Source organism: Dreissena polymorpha, chromosome 11 (genome assembly GCF_020536995.1).
Source record: "Dreissena polymorpha isolate Duluth1 chromosome 11, UMN_Dpol_1.0, whole genome shotgun sequence".
NCBI classification, from domain to species: domain Eukaryota; kingdom Metazoa; phylum Mollusca; class Bivalvia; order Myida; family Dreissenidae; genus Dreissena; species Dreissena polymorpha.
The window spans coordinates 74,907,845-74,935,437 of NC_068365.1; the positions used below are offsets into that span (position 1 = coordinate 74,907,845).

The 27,593-nt window shown below is 35.0% G+C and overlaps 1 protein-coding gene and 1 long non-coding RNA gene across 3 annotated transcripts in view; one reads left to right on the forward strand and one right to left on the reverse strand.

Moving 5' to 3' along the window:
- The window catches only part of LOC127850143 (uncharacterized), a 341,679-nt gene that overhangs the window by 200,487 nt on the left and 113,599 nt on the right, over positions 1 to 27,593 (reverse strand). The window lies entirely within an intron of this gene.
- On the forward strand, positions 15,020 to 17,938 carry LOC127850153 (uncharacterized). Of its 2 annotated transcripts, none has more exons than XR_008035082.1 (3): positions 15,020 to 15,257; positions 15,757 to 15,922; positions 16,670 to 17,938. It is a non-coding gene; the product is annotated as an uncharacterized LOC127850153 (long non-coding RNA). The 2 variants fall into 2 exon arrangements; XR_008035081.1 differs by having other exon boundaries at positions 15,021 to 15,537.

Genomic DNA, 27,593 nt, shown 5'->3' on the forward strand with positions numbered 1-27,593 from the left:
ACATGTAGTATATATTTCTTAAACAGACAAGTAACTTTTGTAAGAAGTCATAAGAAGCCGTCGCCGAAATGGTATGAGGTGCATTTAACCCAGTGACTCGCCTTAACATTATTTGAATTGAAACGACTGACGGAGAACAATTCTTAACCATCATTTTTGCTTGACAAAGATATCTTTATCACAACTGTCTACAGGTGAATATCTTCACTAATAAATGATCATTTTAACAAGGCTTTGGCTAGCCGTACGGCCCCCGTACGACTAGCCTATATTGGATAGTCATACGGCCCTGTACGGCTAGCCTGTATTGGCTCTGTACGTATAGCCTTTCCTATGGGGATTGTCTAGCCGTACAAATTAAAAAAGTATAGAATTGTCATTTAGTGCTGTTAATCAGTAATTAGTGTGGGACCGTACGGCTAGCCACTGCCTTTAACAAACAATTTATAAAATATCTAATCTATGGCTTATCTTTATTTCCTAGAATTTTACATTTCATTTGGATGTTTTTTTAATATACAGTTGCCAACTTTGCTACACATGTTGTGTAGATGGAAATAATTTGGTTCACTATTTACAGTGTGTTAGTGATCATTCGTGTATACGATTTATTGAATGCTTTATATCAAAATTATGACAAGTTTATTGTTAAGTATGTTCTTATAAAAATGATGACTGTCATTCAGTCTGAACAGATTAGTAGAGAAGAAATCAACAAATCAGGGTGGCTAGACCTAGGGTCGGTTACAAAAGAACTATAACTATCTGAAATTAATTATTTCGCCTGTGTTTTGTTAAGACATCAGTCTTCAAAGAAATTTTCTCACTTGCGTCGAAATTGTTTTTGTTCAGTATATAAAACACATTCAACACAAGCGTCCGAAATAGTCTAATACATTATTAAATAAGACATTGAACGCACCAAAGTGGAGTAGCGATATTGTGCACCGATGTCGTTTAAGATACATTTAGATAATAACTGCAGTAAATTTGAAGGTAAATTGTAATTGTAGTTATACATGAAATAGTATGCCTAGATTGTCATGTGTCTGTTGCAATTATATTTAAATAATGGAAAGAGTCGTTGCTCAATATTACCTTTTTCTGACGATCCTCACGCATATGATTTTGTTTATTTATGTTCCATTGCGCATGCGCAGTGCTCTGTTTTTCCGTTTATCTGAAACTTTTCATGGTCTGACGAGTTTCACGTCACACCGGTCAAAGGATGGCCGCAGAACAGTGACGTTTGATTTGCCTCGATATCTTTCTATCATAACGCATGACATATCTTTTTTATTGTTTAAGTTAATTTGTCTCGGAATGCTCTTTAAGAAAAGGTATGTTTATGAAGGTCTCTATGCGCAAAATTTCACACTTTTTGTTAACTTCATTGCATTTATATTGATTGTTTAGGAAATCTTTAAGTATATTGTGACCTTTAGACATTCATATTAAGGTTACATTTCTCAATTAAGTGACTACTCAATACTACTACAAAGAAAACACTGAAGGTAGCAAACCTTTCGTTAAATAACTACATAGTGTAAAGGCAATTGAAATAATGTGTACCCATGTTGGCTTTTTTCCAGACATAAACCGGTTCAAGCTATGTATTTACTACCTCCGCGCAGAGATTTGACTGGAACCAGCGTAGCAGGATTATATCCCTGCCTTCAGGGGACCACGTAATGAAAGTCTAGCCACGTTGTACACCAATTGTATCGTTGTTATTTTGACTTTTATTAATTAAGGTTATTTATTCTTTTATAATTAACCTACATTTATTAACTATTTTAAAACGTTAGTGAGAAATGATACTACTTTTCATAATATAATACTTAAAAAAATACTTTTCCTGTGATGGCAGAGAGGGCAAGGAACGACAACTGTTTTTAATCCTAATTTGTTTTATCAATAAGACAACTTAAATTTTGGAAGTATTTCGATTTTTTGTCGCGTTTTGTTAACGAAATGTTAGCGTATATGTTTAAACAAGCAAATTCTTTGTGGTAACTACTTACTGTAAAAAACTGGTATAATAATTTAAAAAAAACTACCGAATCTGGTGGGATTTTCTTGTGGTGGCAGAGAGGGCAATGAACGACACATGTTTTTAATCCTTATTTGTTTTAGTAATAAGTCAACTTTAATTTTGGAAGTAGTTCGATTTCATGTTATTTTTGTTTTTGTTAAAGAAATGGTAGCGTTTGTATTTAAGTAAGCATTTTCTTTGTGGTAACTACTTACTGTAAATTACTGGGCCATTTGGGCAAAGGTAACAATAACACAGAACAGAACAAATATATACAGTTGTTGCAGCTCATCGTGACAACAAATTCATGTAATTAAACATTTTTACGTGCGTTAGATAATGAGTTATTGTGATATGAATATGAGAGAGCTTGTAAAAACATCATTTTATATAATAGTCTACATAATAGTCGTGTTTTTAGAAAACTGGGCATAATGCTTCTGCGTAAAGTGGCGTTCCAGATATGGCTGTGCAGATCGCACAGGCTAATCAGGGACGACACTTTCCGCTGTTATGACATTTTTCGTTTAAATGAAGTCTCTTCTATGCAAAAATCCAATTTAGGCGAAAAGTGTCGTCCCTGATTAGCCTGTGCGGACTGCACGGGTTGATCTGGGACGACACTTTACGCACATGAATTATGCCCAGTTTTTTTCAGAACACGACTCATTTATTATTGATCTCATTACCTGCTGTTACGGGTACAATTTATAAGTGTGCCTGCGCGCATGTGCGTGTTTGTGTGTTTGAAATTTTGTCATGGCCTATATAAATACATGAACATCTTTACAAACTAATCCCTTTCATAACGGCAACGTATTACAAGATAGTTTACCATAATGCTTCTACGTACCTAGCAATAGCCCCTACGTACCTAGCAATAGCCCCGACCCTTTGACATGGCCTCTGTTACAACATGAACATCGTTCCGAACTAATCCCTTTCATAACGGCAACGTATTACAAGATAGTTTTCCATAATGCTTCTACGTACCTAGCAATAGCCCCGACCCTTTGACATGGCCTCTGTTACAACATGAACATCGTTACGAACTAATCCCTTTCACAACGGCAACGTATTACAAGATAGTTTTCCATAATGCTTCTACGTACCTAGCAATAGCCCCGACCCTTTGACATGGCCTCTGTTACAACATGAACATCGTTACGAACTAATCCCTTTCACAACGGCAACCTATTACAAGATAGTTTTCCATAATGCTTCTACGTACCTGGCTCTAGCCTCGGCCCCACACCGAACCCTACTTGGGCGGAGGTAAAGTCGATCATCACAAACAGCACACACAAAAGGACGAATACTGTTGATGGAAGCTGTAAAAATAAAATGACAAAATTGAGTCTGGTTTAAAAGCGAAAGTCAAATTATTTCATAACGACAACGAAAATTTGTTTTAAAGCGAATCTTAACTGATTTAATGACGAAAAATACTTTGATTCCGAAGCAAAACTGAATACGTGGAAGAACGGTTATGAATTTGCTTTCAATATGATATAACTGACCGACAACGAGGGATTTGGTTTCAACGTGAATCTGAAATTATTAAGACCGACATTGCATTTGGTTTTAACGCAAATGATGTACTACAAGGAGTCCGAAACGATTGAATGGTGACATTGTGTTTGGTTTCAAAGCTAATATAAAATGATTTAACAACGACAACGAATTTGGTTGCACAGCAAATATAAAAGAGTTAAACGACAACAAGAAATTTAGCTTCAAAGCGAATCTGAAAAGATTTAATAGAGATATTGAGTTTGGTTTTAAAGCGAAACGATTGAATGGAGACGTTGCGTTTTGTTTTAAAGCAGCAAATTTTACAATAAATGAATTTCAATTTAAAGTCTAGTTTCTGAGCGACTCTGAAAGGACTCAATCTGAACAAATCTTTGCTGTTACCATGAAAATAAAAGTATATAAATGGTTCAACAGAACATTGTTGCTACAAAGTATGACATTAAAATTTTGAAGTTGCAATATAATGATAGGGTGAAAGCGCACAGCAAGTTACAAATCGAACAATGCGAGATGATTGTATGACTTAAAATAAAAACATGATACTGAAATATTAGCAAAACAATAATGTCATTTCAATCATAATATAAACCAGAGGGCCCTGAATCGCTCACCTGACTCATTAAGATCAGATGAAAACTATGACCTCTATTGTCTACACAATGTTTTTCTATGATTTGACCTAGTGACCTAGTTCCTGACTCTAGATGACCCAAATACAATCCCAATCCAGATTTCATCAAGATAAACATTCTGACCACATTTCATAAATATTGGATGAAAACTGTGACCTCTATTGTCTACACATGGTTTTTCTATTTATTTGACCTAGATTTTTACCCCAGATGACCCAAATACAATCCCACCCAGATTTCATCAAGAATTCTGACCAAATTTCATAAAGGTTGGATGAAAACTGTGATCTCTAATGTCTACACAAGTTTTTTCTATTATTTGACCTAGTGACCTAGTTTTTGACCCAAATAAAATCCCAACCCAGATTCCATCAAGATAAACATTCTGACCAAATTTCATAAAGATTGGATGAAAACTGTGACCTCTATTGTCTACAGAAGGTTGTTCTATTATTTGACCTAGTGACCTTGTTTTTGACCCCAGATGACCCAAATACAATCCCAAACCGGATTTCATCAAGATAAACATTTTGACCAAATTTCATCAAGATTGGATGCAAACTATGACCTCTACTGTTTACACAAACAAATTGTTGACGGACGGACGCACGGACAAACGCAGGCACATTAAAATGAGAAGAGGGCTTACCGTTGGTTATTACCCCGATATACCAACGGTTGTTAGTATGACGTCACTTTGATTGTCCGCGCACTGTTTATGAATGAAGACGCCGTCAATTGATTTTCATTGTTGTAGTGACGTAACGTTTTCGCGCAAAAGTGGAGGACGTTCGGTTAATATAATTCTCATTTATAACCTTTAAATCGCGGATAGCTTATTAATGAAATCGTGTAAGAATCGAAATAATCGACGGGTAACCGTTGGTAATTGCGGAAATAACCAACGGTATGTCGTTCCAATGCTTGTTATCAAACCACTCGGGCTACGCCCTCGTGTTTTTATTTCTACGCATCGCAACTCCATACCGGTGGTTATTACCGCAATAACCAACGGTTACCCGTCGATTATTTCTTAAATAACACATTCTACCACAGTCGCACACGAATGCACATTAGAATGAGAAGGGAGTTTACCATGGGTTATTACCCCGATATACCAACGGTTGTTTAAAGTGACGTCACTTTGATTGTCCGCGCACTGTTTATGAATGAAGACGACTTCATTTGATTTTCATTGTTGTGGTGACATCACGTTTTCGCGGAAAAGTGAAGGACGTTCGGTTAATACAATTCTCATTTATAACCTTTAAATCGCGGATAAATTATTAATGAAATCGTGTTAGAATCGAAAAAATCGACATGTAAGCATTTGTTATTGCGGTTATAACCAACGGTTCGTCGTTCCGAAGCTTGTTACCAAACAACTCGGGCTTCGCAACCATGGTTTCATTACTACGCATCGGAACTCCAAACCGTTGGTTACTACCGCAATAACCAACGCTTACACGTCGATTATTTCTTAAATATATGAGCCGTGCTCTGTGAAAAGTGGGTTGAATGCATGTGCGTAAAGTGTTGACCCAGATTAGCCTGTGTAGTCCGCACAGGCTAATCAGGGAAGACACTCCGCTTTTATGATATTCTTCATTTCAAGAAGACTCTTTATTGCAAAAATACAGTTTAGGCGGAAAGTGTCTTACCTGATTAGCCTGTGCGGACTGCACAGGCTAATCTGGGACAACACTTTACGCACATGCATTAAACCCCCTTTTAACAGAGCTGGGCTCATATCTATATGCTAAACAGTTTCAAGCTATCATCTGTATGCCTGAGTATGAGCCGCGGCATGCGAAAATAGGTCTTATGCCATATTCGGACAGCCTAGCTCAAAACATTCATCCCGACCAATCGAGGCCATGAGCACATTTTCCGCTTTCAAGGGCTGGGGCTACGGTGGTCGCATATAGCATAAGACCTATATTCGCTTGACGCTGTTCGTATGTTGTGAGTTGCACAAATTATCAGTATTAAGGTCGTATGAACCGGAAAACTAGCATCGCGGAATAATTTAAAAAGGCTCATTAATATGCTGACGTGCGTTTTAAATATATCATTGGTTGGTTCTTCTTTTCATTGTATGTATAAATAATATATTTGATAGTAAAACAAATGCTAAAAAACGTAACATAATAAATTTGAAGAAAAATGGATGCTCGGAATTCACAAAACAGGTTAGAAAATCTAAAATTAAAACCCGTAAACACATTTGTGCATAAAAAGAGGTGGTCCATGAGTTTAAACATATATCCATCTACAGGTTCACAGTATTCCACAGGTCCAAACACTTATCACAAACTCTATCGAAGATGGAATGATGACAAGGGTGGTGGCACAATCGTGCATGCATTCCACTTTTATGACTTTTTAACATAGCTTTTCCGTATTATGTCAAATATATAATGTCATTGATATCATCTTTATGATCCTATCTTTACGTTCAATGTACGCTCTATAGTAATTTTCATCATTTTTTTAATGCCTACTTTCGCTTTCGTTGTGGCACGGAAAGCCTCTCGATCGGCTCACTTTTCTGGCCGTTACATTTTAGGCCGTTCCTCGCAACCATTGGAATGGTGTGTTTTAAGCATCGCAATGATACAATGGTTAACTTTATCATGAAATGAATTTATTAAAACTGTCATAAAATTTAATTTCAATATTTTGACACCAGAATTGTCAGTTTCACAATAGTTAAAAGAAATATGAAATGTGTAAAGGATTTCGACATATAGGCTTACTGTTTCATTACCTTAGATTATTGTTATTTTGAATTTAGTATGGCAGTTCCAGATGCTTTAATATTATTTTAAAAAGTCATGCGATAACGCGTTTCACAAACAAATACTTTATCACACGATATTTCCGCAACAAACAGTGGGATATAGTGCTTATTTTGTATATATTTTTCAGATCACAAAAACGCAAGCGTAGAACAAATCGTTCGCTTTATCAACCTAAACGACGCAAGTTGGACATGGCCAGCAAAGAAGTGGTACAGGATTGAACTGACAATTCTGGTGTCAAAATGCTATCGTCTGCCTTTGCAGACACGTTCAAAACCTCATCTTCTGCTGATAGTTGACGCGTGTCAAATTTATAATGAAAGCCTTACAGCGAAACTAAGTTTTAAGACAATATTTAAAATGCTGCTTTGAATTCTTATGTAGTCTTGGATCTAATTCATATACAGTCAAATGCTGGTGGTCTATAACATATATTTTTTTCCCTCAAACGAATGTACCAAAAATCTAAATACGTAGAGTAACAAAAGACATCCGGTGGCTGCAAAACCAACAATATCCTTTTTCGAACTAGATAAGTATACAGTAACTAATTTACTTAATTACAATATTTGTTACGAAATACGAATGAACGAATACGATAATCTGAATATGAAGGGTAACAAGAGACACACAGTGGTTTTGAAACCGACCATATGCTTGCTTCACTAATTAACTAGGGATGAACGTCGTGCACAATCAATCGCATATGATGCGTTCTTTTCTGCTCGAGTGCTTACAGCAATTAAAATCCTTTATCAAATGTTATTGACATGTTTGAACATTGAACTTTTCCGTTCTTCAGACTAGTTTTCCGAGTCAGCATGGGTCTCATAAAATAATAAAGTATATCAAAATATTAACAGAACAGATACTACGGGGCTAAAGCGGTACGGTACCCTTTCCGTTATTAATAACCCAACTCGCATCTGCTCCGTTGCGGTACCGTCGACTTTCCGTTTTACGTATGAGGATGATTCCATGAACGGAGGCATAAAGCTAACATCCATGATACAATACATTCACATCATTAAAATATGTAATAACGCGCTTGTTTCGTGTGTTGAGCACATCGGAAAAGCAAATTAACGGAAATAATTTCGGACATACTTCCGAATAGTCTTTCAATATTTTTACGTTCGAAATATGTTTTTAAGCGGCTCTTAAGTCGCCAGCCATTGACATGTTTCGGGTTTAAGCTAGTTTATTTTTAAGTTGCATTACCATATCATTGAACTAACACCAAGATTACACATTAAGGGAGATAAACCATGTCGTAAAATATATGAGTTTAAAGTCTATATTGATATGAATTACATTAATTTACTGAGGCGTAAGCTGTGACAACTTAAAGACCAGTGTTCCCAAAAGTCGTAATCATGTTGGCATATGTACCTAATATCGGAATTGTGTCTAAACATACATAACGGCTTCAAAACTACTGTTTCTACACAAACATATGCGTAGATATCTACGTTTCTGACACAAGTTAATAATTTTTGCCAGACACTGCATGTTTCGGATTGGTAGCCACACTGAGGTTCTCGTGTATGGGCAGCTACCTCGGCTTAAATTTGCCACCTGAAAAAAATACACGTTCGACAACATCCATTGTCACATGCTCAAAAAACTCCAAAAAGGCAAACTGAGTAACTGTGTTCACCTCATGATACATCGACATTGAACAAAATCCTGAATTGTGTCATGGTTAATGCGATCATCTTATCCTTCGTATCACCGACTTTCTTTTTCTAACCAGGCTTGAAGATAATTGATTATCGGTACCGACTCATGCTGCGGCTGAGAAATAATCATGACTTGTACCGTAAGTTAATGAATAAAGGTACGTTGATAGGTATAATTGTTGAATCGTCAGTTAGTGTACGATACAAAATCAAGAAACGACGTGAACGTTGACAGGACATAACACACGGCAAACGACAGTAAAAGCAACGCTGTGGCTGTCGGTGGCGATTAAACTAAGAATGTACAATATAAGATTCATTAACAAGAATTTCATATCTACAATAATGTTTGTGTCGATAATTATTTTAATACATTCAAGAACAAATCCTCTAACGCAGAAGGAACATTGTCTAAATGCTGTGACGTCGGCAACGTCTAAACGTAGAAACTACGTGACGTCGGCAACTAATAGTTTGTTTACACAAAACGGCATATATTAAAAATATAAGTTATTTTGACAAACGGTTTTAAGATCCTTAATTAGGAATAATGGCATTTAAATAATATGTCACACAGTACAAATTGATTATTTTGCCATTAAACTACCTTTTAACAGAGAACGGACCACATACATCTCAGAGTTGTGACTGATTCGATATCGCGATTACATGTCGAGCATATAATACTAATGCAGAGAAGTGCTTCTTCTATTCTGTTAGGTGCTACACTTTGTGTCGTTGGTGGATTAAGGTGCATCACGGTGTAAAGTCGAACACGTCAATATGTGTCTCCCTTGGTAAATCTGATTCATTTGCTATTTCCACGCTGCGTTGTCGTTGCATGTTCTCACATAAATCTTTGCCATCACAAGAAAATCCTACCGGATTTAGGAGAATGATATTTTGGGCGTTTAAGTATTATATTATGAAAAGTAGAATCATTTTCATTCATATTTTGAAAGTTGTGTATAAGTTTAGATGCATAATAAAAATATAAATTATTGTATTTGAAATAAAAAGTAAAACTAACAACGGGAAAATAATTGTACCACGTGGCTCGGCTATCATCATGTAGTAGGTTATGAAGGCAGATATTAGATCCAGCTATGCTGGTTCCAGTAAAATCTCTACACCGAGTTTCGTTCATTTGCAATGAATTTATGTTGCCTCTTTGGCTAGTAGTTATTCGCCCGAAACTGTGTACCATAACGATGTCAGTGACTTTAATAATCTCTGTTCTCATAACAAATCGTATCAGAGCGGGTAATCACGTGATTATCAAGATGGCGACGTCCATGCCGAGGTAGGTATTTTTCGCCGTTTTATACCCTTAATTGCTTTTATTATTATGTTTTATATCATTTCACTTTCCAGCCATATTAGCAAGAAATTAACTGGAGTTTAGTTCACAGTAATATTCGCTCTATATTTCGACTTTACTCGCCGCGAAATTTCTAAGCGGTATGACCTTATTAGGGCTCCTCTAAGAAAATTCGCGGGGAGTAAAGTCGAGATATAAAGCGAATTCAAATACGATATAAACTCTAATCACCTGTGTACTGATATGTCTGGAAAGTGAGCGTCATTTAAAAAATAAACGTAAGTAATAAAGGGTACAAAACGGCGAAAAATAACTGTCTCGGCATGGACGTCGCCATCTTGACTATCACGTGATTACCCCCTCTGTTTATGTTTACTTAGTACGTTGCGTATTAAAGTTTCTTAAGAATCTTTTGAAGGGCTTTCGGCCATTTTCGCTTAGAAACGACGGGTTATTCCACCTTTCTTTTTTTACATATGTATAATGACTTTTTAATGGTTTTATATGTAAGGTGTTATTGCCCTACCAAGTTTATAAATGTCAACCTTGTTCCTTTGTAGCTTTTTACACGCCTGTTATGTATGGTATACACAACATAAATCGACGTGCTTGTTTGCCTATTAAATAACCGGGTTCGCTAGACAGCACCAGTACACACCGTTTGTGATATTTGCTGTTTGGTAACCACATTGGAAGTCAGATATAATTTTATTTGCATCACACCATTTGTTCAGTCTGTTTAAAAGAACCTGAGAATATATCTTTGATAAGTTATTATTTAATGTTATTCTGCGATAATGTTTTGCATCGCTCGGGTTTCCGCCTTTAAATATTGGTGTGATGAAACAAACCTTTTTCCCAGCTCTCAGGATATTTTGCAGTATCAAAAATGTCATTGAATATAGTTGTGAGGTACGGTTTAATAGAATTATATGCTGTTTTAATTATTTCAGCTAAAATATTATCGGGTCCACTAGATTGTTTTTGAAAACTGCTTGATATATTTCCGACTCTGAAATCGGCGAATCAAGATGGTCATTTTCGGTTTGTGGTCTATTTAAATTTTGTGTATTTATTTTATCCGTATTATTACATGAATCGTTACCGATTAAGTCATTACAATGATTAAACATTTCGTTCATGTGCACATGATCTGTATTTTTAATATAAGGTTTATAGCACTTTCAAGAGTGTTCCAAACAAATTGTAGTTGTGTTTTCGCAATGTTATATAACCGCGTGCTTTCATTCATCGTATGTTTCAACGCTAAAATTTTTACGTAAGTACATACAGCTCTAGGCTGCGTGGGAGATAATGTTGAATTGAAACATGTTTAACATAGTTCTCTCAAACAGAAACTTAAAAACCCTTAAAAACCCGACACTTTTGAATGGAGTATTTGTTAAAAGAAATGTTCAATGGGCCATAAAAAATATGTCGTAAATTAAAAGATGCGGGTAGCTTTTGTGTATTGTTGTCCAAACGATGTCCGAAACTTAAGCAATAATACTAAATTATCTGTAATTATGACCGTCAAAGGTATACCAGTAAGATCTATCAAGTCAGAAATTATACAGGATGTTTTCCATGTACTTCGTTTTGGCATTATATACATATCATCGTATATACTAATAAATCTCTTCTCGCCTTCGGCTGCGAGGAATTGTTGCAAGTATTGTACTATCGCAACATATTAAGATGTCTCAATTTCCGCGAGGATCACATGTGTACCGTCAGCAGCTGTTTAACATTAAATTGCGTCGCTATACTCAAAAGTCATTCTGTAGTTAAGACAATCAGTGTCCATATCGACAGTGCCAAAATCGTTGATCGACGAACTCAATCAATATGATAACAAACGCAGTGGCGATTAAATATTTGCTCGCAGCAGCACTTAATCCACTAAATATTTAAAACAGCGGACCAAAAAAGCTAACTTTCAAATTTATGCCAGCAGATGCTCCAAATAAAATACTTGTTGTGTTTACTTTTTCCCTCGCAACCACTATAATTATAAGCAAATTGCCGAAAATAAAAGACGCTACTATTGGCATTAAGAGGAAAATAAACATTTCATTTGTTTTCATCTGGTTTTTGTTGCAAATTGGTTAGGTTGCATTTCATTACATATTTCTTTCATCAAAATGCTTTAATTAAAACAATGAACCGACATCTGAAGCAACTATATCACTATTTATATTGTCGAATAGTCGGTGGAACACAATAACAAACAGATGTCCATTTCAGTTTTCAGTGCGATTTATTATTCATAAACATTTAACTTTACCTCCGTAAACACTATTGCATGGTAGCATACAAAATTGATTTCAAGAACATGATATGAATCATTTGATCGCTATTAAAGGCACTTCTGTAAATGAATTGAACATTGTACATTACAATAGTATTAGTAGAAGTAGTAATAGTACAAGTAGTAGTAGTAGTTACTGTAGTAGTTGTAGTAGTAGTAGTAGTAGTAGTAGTAGTAGTAGTAGTAATAGTAGTAGTAGTAGTAGTAGTAGTAGTAGTAGTAGTAGTAGTAGTAGTAGTAGTACTAGTAGTAGTAGTAGTATTAGTAGTAGTAGTAGTAGTAGTAGTAGTAGTAGTAGTAGTAGTAGTAGTAGTAGTAGTAGCAATAGTCATATTCCTTTTTGCTTGCTATCTGGACACCATGCGTATATGAAGTTTGCAAACTTTGCATACCAACATATTGTTAGGTTGCTAGTGTTGTTGACTAAGATGTAGAGTGGGATATGCTGGTTCATCATGTAGATCACATTTTGTAGGTGAGTGTGTCATAAGAAAAGACACACCCGCTTTATTTTTGACATGACAGCAAGAAAAGAAAAGAAAAGAGAGTGTGTAAAAATGAAAGTATATGTTTTGCAATACATAACTGAATCAAGTCAAGGAAATAGGGGTTTTCCCATTATTTTGAAGTTTCCCGTTATCTATTATAATAGCGCGCGGACTTAATAGAAAGCACAGGCCAGTGCGCTCCAAATGATGCAAATTAACGCCAACCGAATGACTTCGATCCTGACTCGAGATCATCCGTTAAACGAAAAACATGACATTGGGATACGATTTTTAGATGCTTAAATGTTGCAGACTGTTTGCATTTTGACTTGCATTTTAACTTGTTCACACAAATGTTACTTGCTTTAGGGTTTTCCTTTTGTAATTAACCTTCGTATGGCACTTTGTGTTGATGAAAGATTTTATATAGAATGATTGTATTGGGCAGTGTTTATGGAAATATAAGTTTCAGATAAATAAATGAATTTCCCATTTACTTTGGTAAGTTAGCTACTTAGATACTGTTTTTCGTTTGCATTTGCAATAAAAATGTGACCGGGACCACTACCACTACTACTTCTACTACCACTACCACTACCACTACTACTTATACTACTACTGCTACTAATACTTCTTCTACTACTATCATTCATACAACTACTTCTACTGCAACGTCTACCACTACCACCACTACTTCTACTACTACTGATACTACTACAACTATTACTACTACTATTACTTCTACTATTACTACTACCACTACAACAACAACAACTACTACTACTACTTCTGCTACCACTTCTACTACTACTACTACTTCTACTACTACTTCTGTCACCCGTTTTAACTTTATTTATATGAAATAATATTGATTCGCTGCTAAACAAATGTTTACATTACTCACGGTGCCTAACCAATACGGATAATATCGGAAACATTTGAACGTTTCCGGATAATACCCGAAACGGCACCGGATCATATCAGAAATATATTGACTGTTTTGAGGTAAGTGTGTTCTTTTATTTCAATATTCTCTTTATTACGTTAACATTTTTCACCATACCAATATTCCACGGAACAACTAAGACATTCATTCAGTAAATTGTATACTCGTGCTCAGTAACAAAAACGTCATTATGCAGTGGGAACCTATATTGTCCAACAGTGTATGCACAAAACCTATGGAAACGGAAGTAAATGCATATATTGGTCCATATTTACAATGAAATTCAAATTTCTGAGCTAGTTTCCTGATGAAAACGGCAGCATTATTATTGTTAAATCATTGCCATGATGAGTGACAGTTTAGTTTGTAGAAAAAAACATGTATTTTATGTGTCGATTGCTGGCACCGGATAATGCATGAAGTAGGCACCGGATAATAGCCGAGACTAATGAATTTAAGTACAAATATAGCACGTTTAAAGAATGTTTTGGATTCTGCTGATATGGTAATCATTTAAAGAATTTCTTAATTTTATATTGTTAAATGAAATGGGTCTGTTACTTCTCGTCCCTCAGCCCTGACCACTGTCTTAACGCATGAAAGATGTCTTGACCCTACACTTAAAAAGGTTATTAAAACTATGCATTTAAGGTAACACATGGTATTGGTTCTTAAAAATCTGATTAGAACGCATGCTATTGTTGAACGACCGATTCAACAATAATATTTATAAGATATAAAAACCCGTTGATTGTTTAAATATAAAATTTATATACACGATTCGATAACAATTTGAAAAAGAAAGTTTTAAGACCAGTTCAGCAGTTTAATTGTAAAATATGATTGTTGTATAATTAGTCTTTTTTAACTATTTTTGTTTACTTTTGTGGGATTATAATTATAATTGATTATTATATTTAATATAAGGGGAAATAAGTTGTGTGTAACCTACGGTTTAGATTTAGAGATACTTCCCCAATCGTGTTACTTCCCTTGTTTACAATTGCGCTCTTCAAATGCACACATAGTTAGGTATTTGTCGTGTTTGGATGAATTCATTATCAACATTTATCGCTAGTATCTCTTCTATTTGTACACGATGTATGTTTAACATACAAAAGTTTTCATTTCATAATTCACTCATTACTGTAATACTTTTGTTTCAGACTTCAGTGTCCTAACATCTTACTTTGAAGTTCGAGATAGAATATGGTAAGTATAGTCTCAGTTGATAAGTAGCGATGGGCACAAGGGAGGCAACTGCGTACGTCTCATTTATTTCTGAAAAATTCCTGCGCGAAATCTCGTTCATAAAAATAGTGCCGATAGGGGGTCGGAATTACGTCGCTTTTAAGGTGGTTTTCGATTGGATATGGTTAAAATAACCACTAATCATATAAGTTAATACATTTATGTTCGCGGGCAAAGCACTTTCGTTTCCACACAGTTGCGTAGAAGATTAAAAGAAAACCTCAGAAAATTTCCGAGATCGAGAAAAATAGGTAAGATACATTGCCCAGTAGAAAAATTGCTTTTATTTTGTAGGTTAATCATTCTCCTTTCCATTCATGCCACTAATTGCTTTGCAAAATGCCGTGATTCTGCTGGTTGTTGCTAATGTATGGACCGGTTTCATGAATGGCAAGATGGCCGCCGTTGTTGACAATTCATACGACGTTAATATCAATTGTTCTTTTTTTCCTCTGTAAAGTTGCCAAAAAATGTGTTGTACGTGCAAAACATCATTGAAGGATATATTTATGCCGACATTATATCGTAATGGTAGATTTCATTCGTATATCTGTAAATAGACGTTTCGATAATACAAAATACAGACTTGCACAATTCGGACAGCAAGTATTTCGGATATAGCATTAATGATACAAGATACAAGAATCTTTATTTAACGTCAGATGTGAACAACAATTCGATACAGTCACTGTATTTTAGTTATATTATGTAGATATATTATTTCTTTGATTTAAATTATTCTTTTTGCAGACATATGTCTGATACTAATAAGTCAGAGTCTCAGGATTGGGAAGAGTTTGACTCGGAGTCTGACAGTGAGCGTTCGGAGCCTGACAGTGAGCGTGTATCACCGCAGCCAGGTCAATTTAAACAAGACCGGGCTGCAATAGCTGAAAAGTTGAAGATTCCGCGTCAGGTACTAGATAAAAAATAATTTGCAATGTTAACCAATAAATATTTTTCTTAGTATATAAATGACATTTCAGCAGAATGACATTTTGAAACATAAACCCCATGTAATTTTATTTTATGGCAATGTATCGGTCATTTTGAAATACATTTATTATCAACATTAATTAATCATCATTATTGTAATTCACTAATGTTTATGCAATTGAAATATATACTGTTATACTTTTAAGAAGTCAGATATCACAAAATGTAGTTTAAGAAGACAGATATTACATAATTGAGTTTAAGAAGACTGATATCACAAGATAAGGAAGAGCAGTCTTTTTTTTTTAATTCTAAAGCTGTAGCCTAATCTAGTCTACAATCCCTCAGAAATTTTCATAAAAAGGTTACATGCACTTATCCCAAAAAAAGAAACTTACACCTGGAAATTTCATTCCACTATGACTAACATTGCGTGAGTTGTATCCCCAAATTTTGGGTTTCACACACTTTTTCCTATATAATATGAAGGCTAAGGCCCCCTCCCCCAACAGCCTTTAAAAAGCCTTGAATGGTAAAAACAATGAACCTTTAAGCTATTTTCCGTTTAAGAAAGTCCCTTCTTAAAGAAAATCCAGTTGAAGCAGAAAGTGTTGTCCCTGATAAGCCTGTGTGGACTAAACAGGCTAATCTGGGATGACACTTTAGGCTTATGCATTAAGCCCCGTTTTCCCAGAGTGCGGCTCAAATGTTCATTTACATGTTACAGATTACCGCAAGAAGCTGCCGTTTGTGAATGCGGCCCCGATAGAGGAGATTGAGGCAAAGAAGCTGAAGGCAGCAGGAGGAAAAGAAAAGAAATCAGGAAGAAATCGCCATAGGCGATAACTGAATATAAGATTTTTTAAACCATTGGATAGGTTTGTTATTCACCTATCTTAGGAAAAATACTTACAGATCCATTGAAGTTCAAATAACTAGTGTTAGGTCTTATTTAAATAAGAAGAATTTTGGTTTTTGAACCTATTTAATGAAGCAAATGATTTTACTTTTGTTAAACATGTGTGACAGTGAACTATTGTCTTCATGTTAACCTTATTTAAGTATTGGCTGTTGTTCTTGTGGTGTATTTATAATTTGAGGACTTATTTTACCTAATGGACAATTTATTTTAATTGAGTGAACAACATATAAAACTTGTCAAAACTATTGAAAGCCCCCATAAGAATTTCACCGTTTTGTAGTGACCACTATGTCTGCTCATGACACTGTCGGTCTGACATGTGAGAGTGCAGTTGAAGTAAATTGATTCATCAATCGTCATTTATGAAAAATTTCAATCTTTGAGATTAGTTTTTGCCTATATGCTACCTTTGACTGACAAAAAACCAACATCAACAATGTTTTTTTGTTTTTTTATTTGAACAACTCGTCATCGTGATTGGGAGGCATGTGTCATTTTAATTCATCATTATGTAATGTCTGGTAATTGGACATTTCACAAGTATTTATATATTGTGTATGCACAACAAATATAAATTGTGTCAACAAATTATGTGTTAGTTCCACATTAGTTATCATTGAAAATAAAACCTTAAAAAAGCTGCAGGATTGTTGTTGATAGCAGTAAAGACAAAGGCTATTCACGCACATAAATATGTATTTGTATGCCCCCTTTTATTTTGCCATAAACTGTGCAGTAAAAAGTGCAAAACCAATAAAAAATATTTGTTATTGATATGTATTAATGTGTTTTATGTCTAAAAAGGCATTCACATAGATAAAAATAACTTATAAATGGCCAAAATAGCTGGTTAAATGCAAATGTCAGTTGTTTGCTGGCAATGAACCAGATTTTTGGCTGAAAAAACAGCAGAAAAATGCACCTATTTTTTTACGTGTTTTAAAAAAATCATAAAAAATCTATTTTTCATCCAAATAAAAAAAGAAAGACATCATTATGTTTGTTTTAAGTAGTATAACATCAATGTCAAATATCATTCAAATATTCCCATTTAAAAAAAATCATTGCCTCTTGCTATGATAAGTTAATTCAATGGACTAAAGGCTACTGTTCGATATTTCTTGGATTGGATATAGCAGTGGACTGAGTAATTGTACAATTTCTGAGTATCATTAACTTTAAACCGTATTGGAACAATTTATCCTGCTTTGATTAACTGCTATGCCCATGGCATGTGTAAAGTAACCACGGAAGAAAAGTGTGCCAGTTGATAGGCTCAAACCCATGACGTCGGAACACTAGCGCATGTCAATTGCTATAATAATGATAATTTATTTCCGAATGTCACGACCGACGGATGTTGTTTCGGGTTTGAGACTGCAGAGACTGAAGAGAAGCAGGAGAGATGTGTGTTTTTATCTGTAACTATTCCCCCTAGTAATGAAGACAGATACAATGTCTGGAGTGGATAATTTATTGTTTGAGGTGGACTGCAACAATCATGAAGATAAAAAAGCCACCGAGCAACCATTAGATAGCTGTTTACATGTAGAATGTTCAGTTGAAATTGTTGTAGACAATAATAACTATATGAGTGCAAAATATGTAACAACTCATATAGGACAAAATCTGGCTACAAAAGATATTTAGTAAGCCACATATTTGGAAGATGTTTGTTTTAGCCTGTAAAAAAAAACATTAAAATTTAAGGCTTGTTGTGGATACCAAAAACATAATTATAATTTTTGTTGTGTATTGTTATTGTCTATAGATTTTGTTGAAGTCTGTCAAGGCCAATGTTACTGAAATTATAGAGATTTACCGGTAGTTCAATAATATTTGAAAATATGTAATTGATTATGTGCATGTGGGTAGATTGAATCATTTATCACTCTTATGAAAATAGTGAAGCTGTGCCGATAGTGGTAAACAGTGTATAACTTATTGGAATCCTGTATTTGTCGAGTTCCATAATTATTTTCTCAATACTGTTAGTAGACAGTGTTAATATCAATTGAAATTTAATCAACATAATAGATGATATCCCTTATCTTGTCATGTTTACAATGTACATAATTGTTACCATTTCAGACATATTTTAATGTTAAATGTTATGATCTCTGAAATATTTTAATAAAAGCGTTTTCATGTCTCTATATATTTAATTAGTTTTAGAAAATATTTGAAACAAAGATTTGATTTGATTAAAAACAAGAGTTTCACTACGTGGCAAAAGCCTATGATTTTGGTAAAGTTTAACATTATTGAATTTGATTTGTACAAAACATGTTGAAATTTTGTAGTTATACGTTTAAAACGTGTCGGTCTATTACTTTAAAAGACACATTCTTGAAGTGTTTGTAAAGTAATGAACTTTTGGTATAAACCATGCAAGCATGAATGAACCAAAACCATTGTACCGAATAAATTGTTTATTACAGTGTCAACCATAGTTCGTTCTATTCCGTGTTGAACAGTTTGGTCTCCTAATGTGGTAGTTGCACGTTCGAACACTGACTCAACCTAATTAAGTTAGCTTCAATGTCTCTTTTTAGGTTGACAGAATAAAATTTACACTATCCTATTGTCATGCAATGTTATGCCTAGACGAGTGGTTGGCGGCAGAATCTTCGATTCATCACATTTGTGGTGGCAGCGTATTGGCAAACAGCCCATTGCGACTTCATTCAGTTTACTTATATCGGACCGTTTAGATTTTCGTTGCCGCTTTCCGCGCTTCGATGGTGAATCAAATGCATGATTTCTGTAAACAAAAAAATATACACACAAACAAATTACATTAATGCAGCCATCTCCTAAAAATCAAAGTAAAATGAAATAAATCTAGCGGTTAATTGGAATTTAAATATACGACAGGTGGAAGTAGTGAAATGACATTTCATCGCCGCTTTAATGCCTATTGCGCATTACCTGGAAGTTAAGATCATAAGATTTTCTTACAAGAAATGATACGCGTAACAAATATATGCGTTTAATGATTACGGTACGTTTTTTTGTCTCCCACAATCTAGAAACCTATATACGCATGTCGTTATGAATATCTTTCAGTTACAAGCACACGGCTGGAAATTGCAGCCATACCGGTAGTTCAAAATTCGTCACCAACTTTAAGTACTATATTAAACGTTGAACATACGATGTGAACATGTTGTTTATAAAACATGCTGAAAAGCACGTAATTATCTGTACATGTATCAATCGATTTCGTATATTATACAGTGTTGTGTTCCGGACTTTATCCGGTGCCAGTATTTTGTGGTTTCGTCTGTTATCCGGTGCCCATGAAACCAATATGCGATCCTTCTAAAACGCAAATACTCGCGTTGTTGAAGTTGCCAGTAATTTCCTACAATTTCATTATAATTTTGAATGATTGTAACAACAATGTTAAGTAGTAGTACATGTTTTATATGTTTTTTCTCTCCAGTTACAAAAAAGCAAATATTTCATGACCATGAGGTAGGTATGGTTCATTTGTTTTCGTTCGTTTTGATAAAATGTTTTATTTACATAACAAATTTTGAAGTAAACCATTAGCTGAAATACCATAATGTTCCGTGAGCAATAGTATTTGGCATTTTAACGCGGTTTTGTGGCCAATTTCACTTCTAATACTAGGCGCATCCTGTATTTTACCATGTTTATTTTCCGAAATGATCCAATGCCGTTTCGCGTATTATCCGGAAAAGTACAAATTTTCCAGTATTATCCGTATTGGTAAGGCATCGTGTTACTAATACACGATTTCTTTCTAATCATTGTTAAACTATGTTTTTATATTCTTAGTATTGTTAATTAACAATTTAAATGAAATAGCATTTGAATATGAACTATATTTAAATGTTTTGTTCAATTGAAAATCGTAATTTGGTCAATTTTATTATAATCATCCTCGTCATCATCAATTGTGTTGTCTACGTCATGAACAGAATTACCTTCATCATCGCATTACTAACATCAGTATTGTGTACCATTTTTTTGACCTGCAGTTGGTATAACAGAATCCCCCAATATAGCGATGTACATTTCTGTTTTAAACTCATTCTCCCAAGTGCTACAACCGACTGTGAAATGTTAAAACATAATTGATTTTATAAAACGAGACCTTAATTAGTATTAAATATTATAAGAAGATGGACAATATAAATATATATTTGTTGTACCTTTATTAGCTTAATATATAGTTTAAATGCACGTTTAATTCAATACCTTTTGTAAATACCCTTTAGTCTGTCAAGAAGCAGTGTCTACATGCATAACAATAATGGTATAGGGAGAGTCATGGTCAAATTTGTTTTATTTAAAAAATATAACTCCCATCTGAATGAAAATGTACCTCATGTCCCAAAAAATGTCAACAACATCCGCTACCTCGATATTGGGGTCTTGCTTAAACCCTTTTGCTGATTCGTTAACGTTTGCCATTCCCAAATAATTTTGTATGTGCGACTATAAGGACTTATTTTATTTAGAAAGAGACGGGATTAGCACGACCAACTCCAAAACGACGCAAACGTAATAATCCATGATTTCCATTGTTCAAATCTGTTGCATTGTTTTCTAACTTCCGTTACTAGGATTGGATATAGTCATTATCGAATATTCTCTCGCTGTTATTTCAGGGTAATAACAGTTTCTGCTTAGAACCGTATGTTTCTTAAACTAAAATTGTATACGTAACCATTATCAAATTAATTTTTAACAATTGACTTTAATTCGCATTGCTTTCAACAAATAATATTCATGGAATGGAATTGATTTGCTGCTTAACCAATAAAATGAAACTATATTATATTATTCCAACATATATCATAATAATATGTAAGCAAATTTAAACGAAACTTATTTTGAACATTATTTTATCCTTCCAACACTTGAAGTATCTTTTTATTGACTTAAATAATTTGTATTTTAACGCTTATATAATTACACTGATAGGTTATCCCCAAATTATTAAAGCTTAAATTTAGAATTATTTTGACTTAGGAATATAATTTATAACGTGTTGCAAAATTCATTTTTAATGCCATCTAACGCTTCACTTATCATTCGTTATTAAACGTTCATTGATTCAGACAATGTCGATCAATAATCGGTCACGCGGTATGACAATTCTGTCTCAGGTTTCTACAAAAACTAAACAAGCCCGAGTTTGAAATACCCACCATGTCTTATGTTCTTCTTTGTGTTTAGCCACTTACATATTAATATTATATATATATATATATATATATATATATATATATATATATATATATATATATATATATATATATATATATATTTAAATAAAGCAGTTCACAAAATTGTCATAAATAAGTAATAACTGAAGCAACAAACTCCTCAGAGGCCACCTACTGGTTTTAAGGCTTAAGTAGGGTTCAAACCCACAGCATTGACCGTACTTATTGTGGTCAAAAAGTGCATTGATACAATCCAAAGGTGTACCGGGTCATATAACATTTACTGTAAAGACATTGTGAGGTACAAGGCACACACACACACACACTAGAAACACAGTACATACAGATAGAGGTATTCACACAAAAGTAAAACTTTAAGTTGGTATGGATTGACATCTGGAAATGTTAAAACGCTGTGAGGTACCAGGCACACACACGCACGCAGTAGAATGTTATGTACTTAACTGAACACATACAGACAGAGGTATCCATAGTCTATCGTAAAGGTAATAAATATATGAATCAAAAACATGGAGGAAATAATGACCAGAAATGTGTTGAAGGTTAGCAGAGCCAGCTCAACAGACCAAATTATCATGGTCTATGATCTCATTTAATACAATAATCAGACCCACCTCTGCACTTTGGCCTTTGGTGCTCATTTTGGAACCACAAGAGCTTGAATTTGAGTTGTTTTCAACAACACTGCATGGCTAATTTCTAGAACCACTCCCATTTTTATGTGCCAGAAAAGAAACATCACATGTTAATGGTTGTTATCTTTAATCAATTAGATTGTGCACCTCCATACAGTTTTTCATTTTTTTTAAACAATCAGTTCACAAAATTATCATTCATTGGTCATAATTGAAGTAACAACCTTTTCAGAGGCCACGGACTTGTTGTATGGCCTAATATGGGTTCAAACCCACAGCCTGTAGTTATTGTGGTACAAAAAATGAATACAAACAAAATGTGTAATATTTACTGTACAGACATTGTGAGGTACGAGGAACACACACACACACTAGAAACACACTACATACAGATAGAGGTATTCACCAAAATGTTATTCTTTAAGTAATTGGTAAGGTATCACAATCAAATATCCAAAACAACCCGAAGATAGCTGACCATTTATTATAATACAAGTCTTTCCCCTTAAGCTTGCCCTTTCTTGTCTGTTCTTGAAACAAAATGAGTGTGTAGATGAGTCCTTTTTAGGACTGTTAGAACTGGTAGGTTCAAAGTTAGATTCTTCGGCTTCCTCCTCCTCATCATCTGTATGACAAAAACACTCTCTGTAAATTGTGACAAAGTATTTGTATTTTCCTGTCATTGTGATTTTACCTCTTGCACTGCATTTCACTGATAAAAACAAATAACCTACAGTGTTCTGCCGCGGATGCGCCCTTGCATTAATCGATTAAATTTGAAAGTTGTTAAAGAAATCGAGTAAATGCATAATTAGAACGAATTATTTCATTGGACGTGACGTCATTTCGCTGCCAATCCTTAATTTACTTTAATAACACTCTATTTCATTGGTAAGTTGAGACTATAACAACCAATCAGTTATCAAGGAAATTTCCACACCTATCAAAAGTGACCGGCCGAAGAAAACAAAATCCATTTTGAGTTTTTTTTCTTCCGGCAAGTAAAATAAGAAAATATATCGATAGTAATAACACCCCAACAGAGTCTTCCCAAGTACCAACATCGTTTAGCAATGACGAAAAAAAAGTCTGCCCCTAAACGAACATGCCAAGCAAATTGGCTTTGAGAATTTTCTTGGTTACTGTTTGACACAACAAAATGACATGCAGTTTGTGCATAAAGCCCAAACAAGAAAAAGCCTTTACTATCGGTAATTCTAATTTGAAAAGGCTTTAGATCACTGGAGAAATGTAAAGCAAATGTGAATCTTTGCCTCTAATTCCATTGAAGCAGATGTAGACAGACGTAAATGTAGACATTAAATACATGTAACTGTTCAAAGTTTTGTTAATATATTGACAATTGTTTGACAGTTTTAATTTTTTTTTAAATGTTCAAGTTTGAATCAGAATGTAACATCCTGTGGACTGGCTGTAGGAATAAATCTAGCCAGTTTAAGAGTGCAAGTTAAAGGTTATTAGTTTCTGAAAATGTAATTCTGCTACAAATGTATTTCTCTGTCCCCAAACTTTTCCCTTTTGTCCCTACTTTTTTAACCCTAAAGGGTCCCTGTCCCCAACAGTACAGATTCACAGCAGAACACTGAACCTATTTACATTACCGCTGTTTCTGGCAATACCATAACTGCTATATCACTACCACCTTTAATAAGCATAGACCCTACATTTTTAAAAGATTTTGTGTATTCAGTGGGACTCAAACCCACAGTTCACAGAGACCCTTGTTAAAAACACACTGCTGTAATGTATATGCAATTAATAAGGATTGAAATCTGGAAATGTTAAAATGCTATGAGGTACCAGGCACACACACACACAGTAAAATTCAACGTACTCAACTGAACACATACAGACAGAGGTATCCATAGTCTATCGTATAGGTAACAAATATATGAATTAAAGACAATTACGAAATAATGACCAGAAATGACTTGACGGCTTGCAAAGCCCGCTCATCAGGCAAAACTATCATGGTCTATGACCTCATTTATTACAATAATCAGAAACACCTTTGACGCTTTGGCCTTTGGTGCTCATTTCGGACCCAGGAGAGCTTGAAGAGATGTTTTCAGCAATACTGGATGGCTCATTTCTAGAATCGCTCCAATCTTTATCTGCTGAAAAAGAAACATTCCATGTTATTGGTTTTTATCTTTCATTGATTGGGTTTTGCCCCTGCAAACAGTTAAAAAAAAAATTTTTATCAAGCAGTTCACAAAATTATCATATACACTGTATAAGTCATAACTTAAGTAGCCACCTCCTAAGAGGCCACCAACTTGTTGTACGGCCTAAGCACAGTTCAAACCCACAGCATTAAGTTATTGTGGTCAAAAAGTGCACTAATGCAATACAAAGGTCTAATAAAACATTTACTGTACAGACATTGTGAGGAAGAGCCACACACACACACTAGAAACACACTACCTACAGATAGAGGTATTTAACAAAATTTAAACCTTGAAGTAAATTGGTAAGAGGTGACAAACAAATCTACACAACAACCAATAGGGAGTTGATCATTTATTATACCCCCACTAAACGAAGTTTAGGGAGGTATATAGGAGTGAGCTTGTCTGTCTGTCGGTCGGTCGGTCCGTGTCCGCTCTCAAATTCAAGTAGTTTTCATCCGATCTTCACCAAACTTGGTCAGAAGTTGTATCTAGATGAAGTCTAGGCTAAGTTCGAACATGGATCATGGCAGGTCAAAAACTAGGTCACGGGATCACTTAGTGCGTTTTAAACATTGAGCATGGTGTCCGCTCTCTAATTCAAGTATTTTTCATCCAATCTTCACCAAACTTGGTCAGAAGTTTCATCTAGATGATGTGTAGGTCAAGTTCGAACATGGGCCATGCAGGGTCAAAAACCAGGTCACGGGGTCACTTTAAACATTGAGATTGGTGTCCGCTGTTTTTTTGTGATCAGAAGACAACATGCAAAATATTCTGTGTTAATGCGGCATGTGGGGGTATTCGTCACGTCTGTGACAAAGATCTAGTTGCAACACCAGTCTTACCAATTAAGCTAAACCTTTTTTGTCTGGTCTAAAAACCAGATATGCATGTAGATGAGTCCTTTTCTGCACTGTTAGAACAGGAAGGTTCACAGCCAGCTCCTTCGACATCATCATCATCATCATTATTTGTATGAAATAAAGCTCCCCTTTTCGACTTTGACAAAGAAACTTGTTTAGGCCTTTCATTGTGTTTTAACCTCTTACACTTCATTTCACTGATATAACGAGACACTGATAAATATTTTTGCATAACACAAGTTTTTGCAGTGACACTGTTGGTATTTAAAATTTACTTGTTTACATATAGCAACGAATAAAAATACACAGGAACTGGTAACTGAATTGTTGTGAAAACCACAGAGGTTAAACACTTTAAAAATGGAAAGACAATAGTGTCTGTTTCTTACTAGGTTAATAACTTTACCATTTTTCAAGGGATTGGATACATACTTGCGGGAAATCTCTGGTATTTTGTACGTTGTATGTTATTTTACTCAAGAAGGTGCGTTACCGCAACAAAACAACATAGCTTTCGGTTTTTCATTGGTAATTTTGTCAATAGTAAAGATACTTAGATGAAATTAAAAGTAGATGACATTATACCTCTGTATGATGGCACTGCTTCTTGCTACTAAGTGCTTTCTTAAGGTTTTGTATGCCCCATTCTTCAGAGAAGAGGGGGTATATTGTTTTTTGCCTGTCTGTCATTCTGTCTGTCCCAAAACTTTAAGGTCAACTATATGTGTCAAAATCTCTCAAAAATGTGGAGAAACACTCTGCGTTTAGGTTTACAAAAATGTGGAAAAAGAGGGCATAAGTCATCCTATAGATGCTGACAGCTCTTGTTTAACCATATGTTTAGTGTAGCTCTGGAGAGCAAAGACCAGACCAGTGCTAAACTACCTGGATCACTTTATTACAGTGTACATAAACATAGTGTCTTTTTCTCCTTTTTCTAGACACAAAGCAGGATGTGGAGGCTATTCCAATATCCCGGACAGGAGCGGTACACCAGGGTTGCAGTGTCAGTTCAAAACCAAATGAGGTGTCAAAGCCCCAGAAATGACGCTTTCAAGTACATGACCGGTAGGTTCATATGTTAGATACTTAAGCACTTGCTATGTATGTACCTCTGTTCTTTAACAGCTGTTCATCATCTTTATGCGTGAATACCTGATCTTGAGGACTTTGTGTGGGTGTGTACCTCTGTATAATTGCACTGTTTCCTGTGTGTGCCTCCGCTTGCTTGGTTTGTAGGTTGCAACATAGCCTAGAACAGACCATTACAAACTATCTGGATCACTTCATTACAGTCTACATTAACATAGTGTCTTTTTCTCCTTTTTCTAGACACAAAGCAGGATGTGGAGGCTGTGCCAATATCCCGGACCGAAGCGGTACACCAGGGTTGCAGTGTAGGTTCAAAACAAGATGAGATGTCAAAGCCCAAGATAAATGACGCTTTCAAGCACATGACTGGTAGGTACCTTTGTTAGTTACTTAGCATTTGCTACATCAGTATCTCTACTATTGCACTGAAACATGTATGCTTAAGGTTTGTTTGAAGGCAGGTTTTGTGTAAGTCCAGATGACCTTGACCAGACCAATACAGAACTCCCATGATCACTTCATTATAGTCTGTATTACACCTGTGTCTTTTTCACTATTTTCCAGATGGTGTGCAGGAAGATGTGGAGGCTGTACCAATATCCCCGACCGCAGCGGTACATAAGGGTTGCAGTGTCGGTTCAAAACAAGATGAGGTGTCAAAGCCCCAGATAAATGACGCTTTCAAGCACATGACTGGTAGGTACCTTTGTTAGTTACTT